Source organism: Pseudoliparis swirei, chromosome 4 (assembly GCF_029220125.1).
Source record: "Pseudoliparis swirei isolate HS2019 ecotype Mariana Trench chromosome 4, NWPU_hadal_v1, whole genome shotgun sequence".
NCBI classification, from domain to species: Eukaryota; Metazoa; Chordata; class Actinopteri; order Perciformes; family Liparidae; genus Pseudoliparis; species Pseudoliparis swirei.
The window spans coordinates 7,338,944-7,349,346 of NC_079391.1; positions in this window are offsets into that span (position 1 = coordinate 7,338,944).

A 10,403-nucleotide genomic window follows, 5' to 3' on the forward strand; every position below is an offset into this window, starting at 1 on the left:
TACTCGCAACTTATTCAGACCATCAGGGAAAAAGCAACAAATGGATTAAAATTTGTTATATTGAAATTTATTCCCATGCTAATCAGAGAAATCCCAGTCCCTGGCTCCTCTGCCAAGAGCACGGGGTCTCTCCCTCTCTCCTCACGTTTAGGCAACAAACCTACTTAAGAAAACTAGAATGTTTCAGGTGAAAATAAACCCCTTACATAACACCTTACCTACAAACAAAGATGGTATCCTACGTTGGTTGTGCAATTATTGACGCACTTCCTTTGTAACTTAAATGGAGCCTTCATTTCCTTCAGATTTTATTGATTGGCAGAATTGCATATCAAAGCAAGGCTTGTTGGAACCAATCAAAATCAGATCGGAGATCTCAACTACATTTTTCTATCATCTTTCCGAAACCTTTATGAAACACAACATAAACCATTCCAATCTGTAACACCCTGTTCTGTTTCTCCTGTGTTATGTTTCTCCTGTGTTCCGTGTCTCCTATGTCTCCTCTGTGTCTTCTCTGTCTTAATTGTTTAATTCCCTGCACCTGCCCTCAGACACTCTTGTCTCGTTACTGTCTGATGTCGTACACCTGTTTCCCCCCCTATATATTGTGTCAGTCTTTCCCTTTGTCTGCTGTCGGATTGTCGTCTATATTCCGTGTCCTTTTCCTGTCGTCCTGTCCGTGCTCCTGGTTCTGCCTGCCGGCTTATATTTTGAGCGTCTTTCTTTAAAAAAAACATATTAATTATGTCAAACTCGGCGTAAATGATCATGTCAACACATTTCCATGACTTTTACAACATTTTTATGATTTAAGTTTTTTCCATTACTTTTCCAGGCCTGTAAATTACCATTTTAAAATTCCATGACTTTTCCAGGTTTACCATGACCGTACCAACCCTGTCAAAGTGACCTTTACAAAACATAAAACATACATTGAACTTAAAAAATGATATAGGCTTTTATAAGTTCTTTAAACTGCTCACTCACTGTAAAGTTGAGTTGCTAATTGGTTAACTAATGTAATATTAATGGAAAACAACATCACCAAAATGATCACCCTGACAAAATGTTTCTCTCATACCTCCACGGTACAAAAACAGAAGTCTTGATGAATTGAGGTAAATTGGGGAGGCAATAAACAACAACAAAATGTACGACTTGATAGATTCTGAAAGCGGCAGTCTGCCAGCTTTGAATTTAAGTGAAGATGAGTATCTTGAGGAGGACATATCCATCATATCAGTCGTACAGTGTCCTTCAAGTCTCATTTATCCAGTTGTGCTCCTGAACACATGCATCTTTGCTAAAATCAGGCTATTAAAAACACTTCATGTTTTCATCCAGACGAGGATGCAAACTGCTTGTTTTAGCGAAGATGCATGTCGATTAGATTATATTCAACTTTATTCTCATCACACAGAGTACAAGTACTGGGGCAACGAAATGCAGTTAGCATCCAACCAGAAGTGCAAAGCAGAAGAGTGCAGAGTATGTGCAAAATGGTATTATAAATATAGATAAATAGGATACAGTATGAACCGTAACATGAGCAGCAGTAATGGTGGTTTGTGCAGATGGGATACAGATATATGTAGAGTGCAGGTGAAGTACAGGTTAAGGTGGCAGTAGAAGTTGGTTATAAATGAGGTAGGAGACATGATACGATGAATATGAATATGGACAATTATAAATAAGTGGATATAGACAAATGAACAATGTAGTGCAAATGATCAGTGGCTGGAGGGAGGTGTGTGGCAGTCAGGCCAAGGTAGAGGGGGGAATAGTCACTGTAGGAGGGAGTGTGAGGGGGTAGCCGCGGGGTGCTATCACCGTGGTGCAGAGTTCAGCAGGATGACAGCCGCAGGGAAGAAGCTGTTCCTAAAGCTGCTGGTCCGGGAACGGAGGGCCCTGTAGCGCCTCCCTCAGGGGAGGAGGGCATACAGTCTGTGGTTGGGATGGGAGCTGTCCCTCGATGCTGCGCGCTTTCCGCAGGCATCTTTTGTGCTGGACAGCCTCGATGGTGGGGCGTAGGGAACCAGTGATGCGTTGGGCAGTCTTCACGACCCTCGTCTACAGTGTTGTGCGGTCCGCAACAGAGCAGCAGCCATACCAGACTGAGATGCAGTTGGTGGGGTTGGGTACCGAAATACAATCGGTGCCACCCGGACCGAAACGAAACGCACATTTCGGTGCTTCCTTTTCCGTGCCTGAGCCGATTGAAATTGAAAAAAACTATTGTTTTGAACTTCTCTGGTGACTCCGCCCTGTCAGCAGGTTACGATAGCCTATCATTTCACATTGAAAGCGGAGGCATGCACCGTGTGTGACTCCGTGAGCCCTGCTGCGGAGCACATCAGTGTCAGTCTGGGTGCGATGGGGAGACGGTCCCCCTGAACACGAGGAGACCAATGATGACAAGAGCAGCCTGAACTCAGATTAGTAACGTTGATTGCAAGTCTTGCATTCATAAAAGTAGGCCAGCAAATAATAAATTAGCCATTGGGGGAGTTAGCTAGATTGTAGCTCGCGCTAGCTATGAGCTAGCGCGAGCTACGAGCGCGACAGTCTGATATCCGTTTTGTGTCAGTGCTCCCTGAGAACGGCTTTTACATGGAATGTGGCCGAAGAGGTTTTAAATGTCGTCATTGTCAACCGTCGTTTTGTGATTTATTTTTAAAGTACCGGTTAGGCACTGGTATCGTTTTAGAAGTACCGGTTTAGCACCTGTATCGAAAAAAATTCAAACGATACCCATCCCTATTGGTGAGGATGCTCTCAATAGTGCAGTGGTCTAAGTTCACCAGAATCTGAGGAGAAAGATGGGCCATCTTCAATCTCCTCAGGAAGAGGAGACGCTGGTGAGCCTTGACTAAAGTTGCGGTCCTCGGAGATGTGGACACCCAGGAATTTAAAGCTGGCGACTGATCAGTTTGGAGGGGATGATGGTGTTAAATGCAGAGCTGTAGTCTATGAACAGCAGTCTCACGTAGGTGTTACTGTTGTCCAGGTGGGAAAGGGCAGATTGTAGTGCTGTGGAGATGGCATCCTCCGTGCTCCGATTCTGGCGGTAGGCGAATTGGAGGGGGGTCCAGTGTGGGTGGGAGACATGTTTTGATATGAGCCATGACCAGCCTCTCGAAGCACTTCATGATGGTTGGAGTGAGTGCAACTGGGCGAAAGTCATTAAGGCTCGCTGCCTTGGAGTGCTTTGGCACTGGCACGATGGAGGTGGTTTTGAAGCCTGTGGGGAAAGCTGCTTGGGCCAGTGACAGGTTGAAGTAGTAGTAGTGATCGTGATCAATCATATTCCCAATGTTTTGGATTCTTTGTTGGATGCATTTGAGAAAAACAGTTTTCTTCAACAATCCAAAGTGGGGGAGTAATATACGTTACAGAAAAAAAACTCAAACTTTATTGCAATCATCCTTTGACCTTTTCTTTTAATTCATCCTTGGCCTTCAGGAGGATAGGGTACAGTAACAGTTGGGTAACCGAACAAAGGAATAATAAGTCTAAACAGAAGCGCACTGTGCACCACCAAACCTCCCTACTCATAGACACATCCGCTGAGAAACCCACGTGAAGATAGTGAAGCCACGGTCCACAGTTAAATGCATTCCAGGAGCCGGAGCGGACGACATTGAGTCTTGTTTAAAACTGCTGGCCAAAGATAAACGTAAATTAAGTAAGATTATAATACACGCCGGTGGTAATGACTCCCGACTACCCCGGTCGGAGATCACTAATCTGTGCGCTTATGCCAAGAACGAAGAGGTTTTTAATGTCGTCAGTCAATCGTCGTTTTGTGATTTTTAATTTTTTTAAAGTATCGGTTCAGGCACCGGTATCGGAAAACCCCCCAAACGATACCCATCCCTATTCGTGAGGATACAGTAAGATTATCATACACGCCAGTGGTAATGACTCCCGACTACGCCGGTCGGAGGTCACTAAAGTTAATGTGAAATCTGTGTGTGCTTATGCCAAGACCATGTCGGACACCGTAGTTTTCTCTGGTCCTTTCCCCAATGTGATCTGGCTGTCGAGGTGGTGCCCAGCGAACGATGTGGGCTACGTAGACAACTGGAAGACTTTCTGGGGGAAACCTCATCTCATGGGGAGAGACGGAATTCATCCCACTTTGGATGGAGCGCGTCTGTGATCATGACCAAGTTGATCACCGGACTTAATCCATCACAACCCAGGGTTCAGATCAGGAAGCAGGAGCAGAGTTGTAGTCCCTTCTCTGCTCTTCCATTGGAGCAGTTACCCACCCACAACTCCATAGAGCAGGGGTCCCCAAACTTTTTCCTAAGAGGGCCACATAACGTTTGTCTTGTCTGCTGGAGGGCCAGCCGGGGAGGGGGGGTGCTAGTGAGAATGTGCTCACCTGTGTGCGCGCATCACGGCTGAGCGATGCGCGCGCCACTCGAAGTGAGTGCTGCGCGTGCAGACAGCATTTAACGGAGCGAAGCAGCGCGTGCGCTCTGATCGCTCTTTTAATGAAGTATCGATACTAAAAATATGCTAAATCACATCGTTTTTAACGTACGGGTACTTTGTTAGTATCGCTACACCGTGCAGCGTGACAGCAGCAGATGTAGCGGACTAACATTCAAGCTAACCTAACTTCCCAAACGCTGTGGACATCTGAACGCTGATTGGCCGAGACGCGACACGTCCCATCAAAGATGTTCTATTGCGAAGAGCACCACTCCACATTTTCTCCGCGTCTCACTGCAATCTCAACGGCAGCGGGCCAGGTGAAAAAAATAATAAATCGGAACGCGTCTCTGGTATTGTTCAGGGGGCCGGATCCGGCCCGCGGGCCATAGTTTGGGGACCACGTCCCATTAATTCAAAAGTAAGCAGACGAAGAGTCGTACAAAATAACCTCATAAAAGTTAACGCCACTATTTCAACAGTGCAACACAACAGGAGAATTCAATGTGGACTCCTAAATATTAGATCACTGTATTAGTAAATGATTTAATATCAGATAATCACATTGATTTATGTTGTTTTACTGAAACCTGGCTGAGTCATGAAGAATATGTCAGCCTAAATGAATCTACTCCTCCAAGTCATATTAATACTCACATTCCTCGAGGCACCGGCCGAGGAGGTGGAGTGGCAGCAGTCTTTGACTCCAGCCTATTAATAAATCTTTAGCCTAAATTAAACTACATCTCATTTGAAAGCGTTGTTGTTAGTCTTTCATCCAACCGGGAAATATTTGAGATACTGTATCGGAAACCAGGTCCATTTTCAGAATATATTTCTGAATTTCTATCAAGTTTAGTCCTTACAACTGATAGTTATTGAAGGAGATTTTAATATTCATGTGGATGTTGATAATCAATCAAACTTTTATTACAGACTCAAGGTCCAGATAGTACAAAATATAAAATACATACAAAACCACCACTTTCATGAAAACAGTTTGAGCCGATGTTCGACCAACTAACTTTGTGGTCAATGGACGATACGCTCTACCGACTGAGTCACGGCCACCAATGGCCATAGAGACATAACTATGTATTGCCATCTTTATGGGAGTACCGTATTTTCCGCACTATAGGGTGCACTGGATTATTAGGCGCACTGTCAATGAATGGACTATTTTAAAAAATCTTTTTTCATATATAAAGCGCACCAGACTATAAGGCGCATGAAACAAAACAGTCAAACATTAATGAGCGTATTCACAATAACAGGGCTCTCAAGTTTTGAAGACAGGTAAGAGTGACATATCTATCACCCCCAGAACGAAACTTTCGGATATCAGTCGCGCGCAATTCCAGGATGCTTTATTTTCATTGGTTGCTGGATTAAATCTTACCCAGATACAACGGATACATTTTTTTCTGATTGGCTATTGTGTAGCCCATTTCTTTTTTTTGATTGGCTGATAAGTGGCACCTCACAGCAGAACTCCAGGGGAGCGCTTGATTCCTCCATGGTGAGGGCAGCGCGGCTCATGTTTGCGTGCTGCGGCACATTAAAACATTAAATAGCCGACAGTTTTTTTTCAGCGTGATAAATACGATGTGTGGCGGGAGTGCGTGACTAAAGACGCTCAATGCGTGACACTTGAGAGCCCTGCAATAACTCCCAACCTTGTTCAATTGTAACACGCCAAAAAAACAGTCCCTGTGGCGCATACATCAAAGGTGAGGGGAACCTCGTCCATGTTGGTGATGTGCTCTGGCCGGATCTTCTTTTCAGTGATCTTGTTTTTGCAGTATGCGCGGAAAGCGGCCAGCTTTTCTTGGCAATCTTTTGGCAGTTCTTTAATGTTGAATTCTCTCGCAGCTGCTCTATTCCCATGTTCGTCTGCGTCGTAAGTCAGATTAGTTCATATGTGAGGCAGAAACACTATATCCTGCATTCATACCTTCGCTGGCGAGGGAGGTGGTGGGTTTGTCCTCCTTCTTAGTTTGTTCTGTGGTGTTGGATGACATGTCTTTGGGCACCAGGTCCAGTGGAACGGCCAGTGAGCCTCCACAGATGGCCAGCTGAAACAGAGGCTGTGTCTACTACCGGACACTTTACGAAGTACACTGCAATACAGTGCACTGACATCTGCAGTGCACTCCGTGGCTGATAAGTGCTGTATCAAATGGAACACTTACGTTCACCACTTGGCGGAAGTGACGGACGCAAATCTGTTCACGGCACCCGCGAAATTAAGCCGGGAGTGACGTACGCAAATCTGCTTGCGATACCCTTACCCTTAAACTAACTAAATGAATGCACTTCTTGCCCTCTTTGTGTCCCTTGTTTACCCCTTTCTCCACCCCATGTGGAAACTGCGATACCTCCACAATCGCGGCAGGAGCCTCCGTGGTCTACCGCTTGTGCTACCGTAGCCATCTCGTCCGCCATTGTTTTAGAAATAAAATGAAAAGCTGGCGAAAGGGCTCCTCCTCTTCCGCTACGTAGCCAAGATGGCGGCCGTTTCGGGCGAGTAGTGTCCATCGTTTTACACTAAATTTTTTGCCCGTTTGCAGTGCACCATCCGGGTACTTTCAGTGCACTGAATGCTGCTGGTTTTGTCAGTGTGGCGCCTTTAGCACTGAAAGTCAGTGCTCGAAGTGCTCAAGTGTCCGGTAGTAGACACAGCCAGAGCCTTTGTCAGCCAGTTAGACAGGGCAGGGCTGGTGGCGCCGACGGGCCCCGGGGAACAGGGGTCGCCGAGTTGCGGGGATCAGCCGTAGCGCCGGCTGGTTGTTGAGGGCCTCCAGGAACTGGCGGTTCTCCTCAGCCTGTCCCTGCCGCATCGCTTTGATCCGGGCCAGCATCTGCCCCAAGCTGCTAAATGGCTGGTCTGGCTCCATCACTTCCAGGTTCCAGGTGCTTTTTTTTCCCCCGGGGGCCCCACGTTGGGCTCCACTGTAACAGCTTCCGGGCCGTTACTCGTGGGTTTCCCCCAAAAGCACCAAGGATCAGCCACGAACAACGAGGTTCCGTTCGATGACATACAACACACAGCAGACGCAAGCCTGCGCCTCTGCTCACTTTCTTCCTCCCCTTCACTCTCAACTGAGAGCTTTTACGAGGGCGGCGTTGGCTGCTGACTGATTGCCAATCAGCCAGCAGCCGAGGCCAAATTGGAGACAGCTGCCACAGTTATCTTCATTAAAAAATGTCTACTGTGTTTGATAAGTTGGATACATTATTTCAGAACGTGTACAAGGAGACGTCTGTGATAAAGAGTTAACCCAAAGATATAATGTTGAGCTAACCAGTATTCATAGTCTAAAATTAACCTTTTACTTTAATGATCAAGAAGAAGAAACACTTAATGGTTCCCCATGGGTGATCATTTTCACATTACGCACATTACACACACATTCACAAACAAGACATATGCAGATGAATTGAGTGATGTTAGAGCATTGGGGCTGGACAAGCATCCGGTTCTGTTTTAGGACTAGGTCTTACGATCCCTGGTTGATTTGCACTCCTGAGATGTGAAGTGGGTTGACGCAGACATGCAAGGTGTTTCCGGGTAAGAGTCATGATGCTGTCTGTGGGACAAAAAGGTTAAACGCCTCATTGGAGTCATCAGGTGGGTTAGGGTTAGACCTCACCGATCTCCCGCACTCCGATTGGTTCTCCAACATCCTCTGGAGAACCGGCTTGACTCTGAACCATAAATCTAACATCTACAGAAAATAAGTCGCAGCATTTCAAATCAAAATGTAAGTTTACGTGAAACAATGCACACCATTACAAAGGTTGAGTTTTACTTCAAATTTAATGCAAAGTCATAAAAATATAAACATTTCAACACATACAAACACAAGGAAACAGATTAAATTTAAACAGTTTGAACAGTGAACAACTTTGAACAAGTTTTTTAAATTTATAATTTGGATTTTTGAAACAATGTTCTCGGTGAATGTGATCTTCATTTCGTGGGGGGTCAATCAGCTGGTCCTCCACTTCCATAATTCGGACGGTACGCCTGTCTTCAAGCAGCATGTTGAGGATGCCAGGCTCGCCCTCCACATCCATCACGCCGATTGCCCCGACGACGTCATGAGTTGACCTCCTGTAGAGAGAAACATATACAGGTACATTCTGTTAGATATCATCCCTCTGTCACCTATTGCCAAAACATCAACTGTACAACTCCTATACCCTTTTGTATTAATCCAAATAAACTATCCTTATAACATCTTTATTTTGTTCCATTCTTCATATTTGTTTTTGTATTGTCACTTAAGATCTATTTTTTTATTCAAATGAACGTCTATTCCAACAATATAAAAATATATAAATATATTTTAAAATAAATAAATACAAAAGCAACAACCAAGTAGGCCTACTTACTTCAACCCCTGAAAAGGGGCTGGACTGAAGCTGCACTCCGTAGTCGAAGCTGGTGGCTTTTAAGTGGGACACCTGGACAGTTGTCCCAACCTGAAGCTTCATCTCCACGGCGGCCTCCCTCCAGAGACAAACTGCTATCTGTGTTTCTCCCTGTGAGGTAAAATAATATTTTAAATCTATGTCTGTATTTCTTTCCCTCCCTCCGTCTGTCGGTCTGTCACCCTTATCTGTCTGTCTGTGTCTATCTCTCTCTCCATATAAAGCCGAGTGCTCACCTGCTGCAGCTTCACGTTGCAGAGTGGGAATTCTTCTCTCCCCTTGGTGATTTTTTTTACTGTGGACAGCTGAGCAAGATGGATGTGTGGGTTAATTCATTATGTTATGTTCTTATTTATACTACTATAATCGAGAAATTAACTTACTTCAACCACTACCCCCTGCACGGTTACGAACCCCTCGGCATCCCTGCAGGTGCTGAGGGGGGTCAGTGGTGAGAGGGGACGGAGTAGAGCCTCAGCTTGCTCTTTCAATTCTCTTGATATTTCTATAGGAGCACTCCTAAGGAACATTGTCTCCTTAGTTACTTACATTGAGGTAGAAAGGGGGAGACTGCCCTCTCAAGGAATGTCCCCTGACCATATAATGGCCGCCCTCTTTATTTATTTGCAAATTCTTCATAGACGGTGAATTTATTCACCGTCTTTCCGTCAGATATGCATGCTATTCTATTTTTTTTGGTGGTCACTGGTGGCACCTGTGGGGTCGAACTGCCAAGTCAAAACCCTGCGCTGCTCCAACACACCTACAACACAGGTGGATAGGCGGGGGTCGGTAATACGGTGTGGGGCGCTTGGTCCACAGTAGGGTGTGTAATGCCATTCTGAAATAAAAGAATGAATACAAAGTGAATTAACCTCTTCCACTCCACCCCCATTTTCGAGCAAAAACGCCTAAAATGATCTGACGAAATTAAAATGGCTGTAGTTTCTGAACCCCTCTGAATAAATTTATCAATGAAGGCTTTCTAGAAAGATTACCCTTGTGATTACTTGTGAAAGTGTCAAAAATCCTTTAGGTCATACAGAAACAGAGCAGTGGGCCTTTGAAGTCAGTAAAAATGTAAGATTTTTGTCCCCCTAAAATATAAAAGTATATTTCAGTATAAATAAATGCCTGTGACTGTATCTGTACAGGAAAAGGACAGTATAGGTGTGTAACTGCACTAGTACTAAACACCTGCTTCAAATTTGAAGAGGATAGGACAAAGTATGACAATCCTACATTGTTTTTCATGAAAAGATCCAGGCGGAGCTCCAAAAAGGACATTTGCAGACTCCAAATGCTCACATGGTACCCAAATGATATTATAAGACACTGAAGGTGTTTTCCTTCACATGTTGATATGTTTCAACATATACCAATGTAAAGAACTCATATCACTGCAAAATATAACTTTTACTCCAAGTAGAGCAGATGTATTGCTAAATAATATATACATATAAATATATACTACATATATATCGATATATATACACACATAGTGACATATATATGTAGTA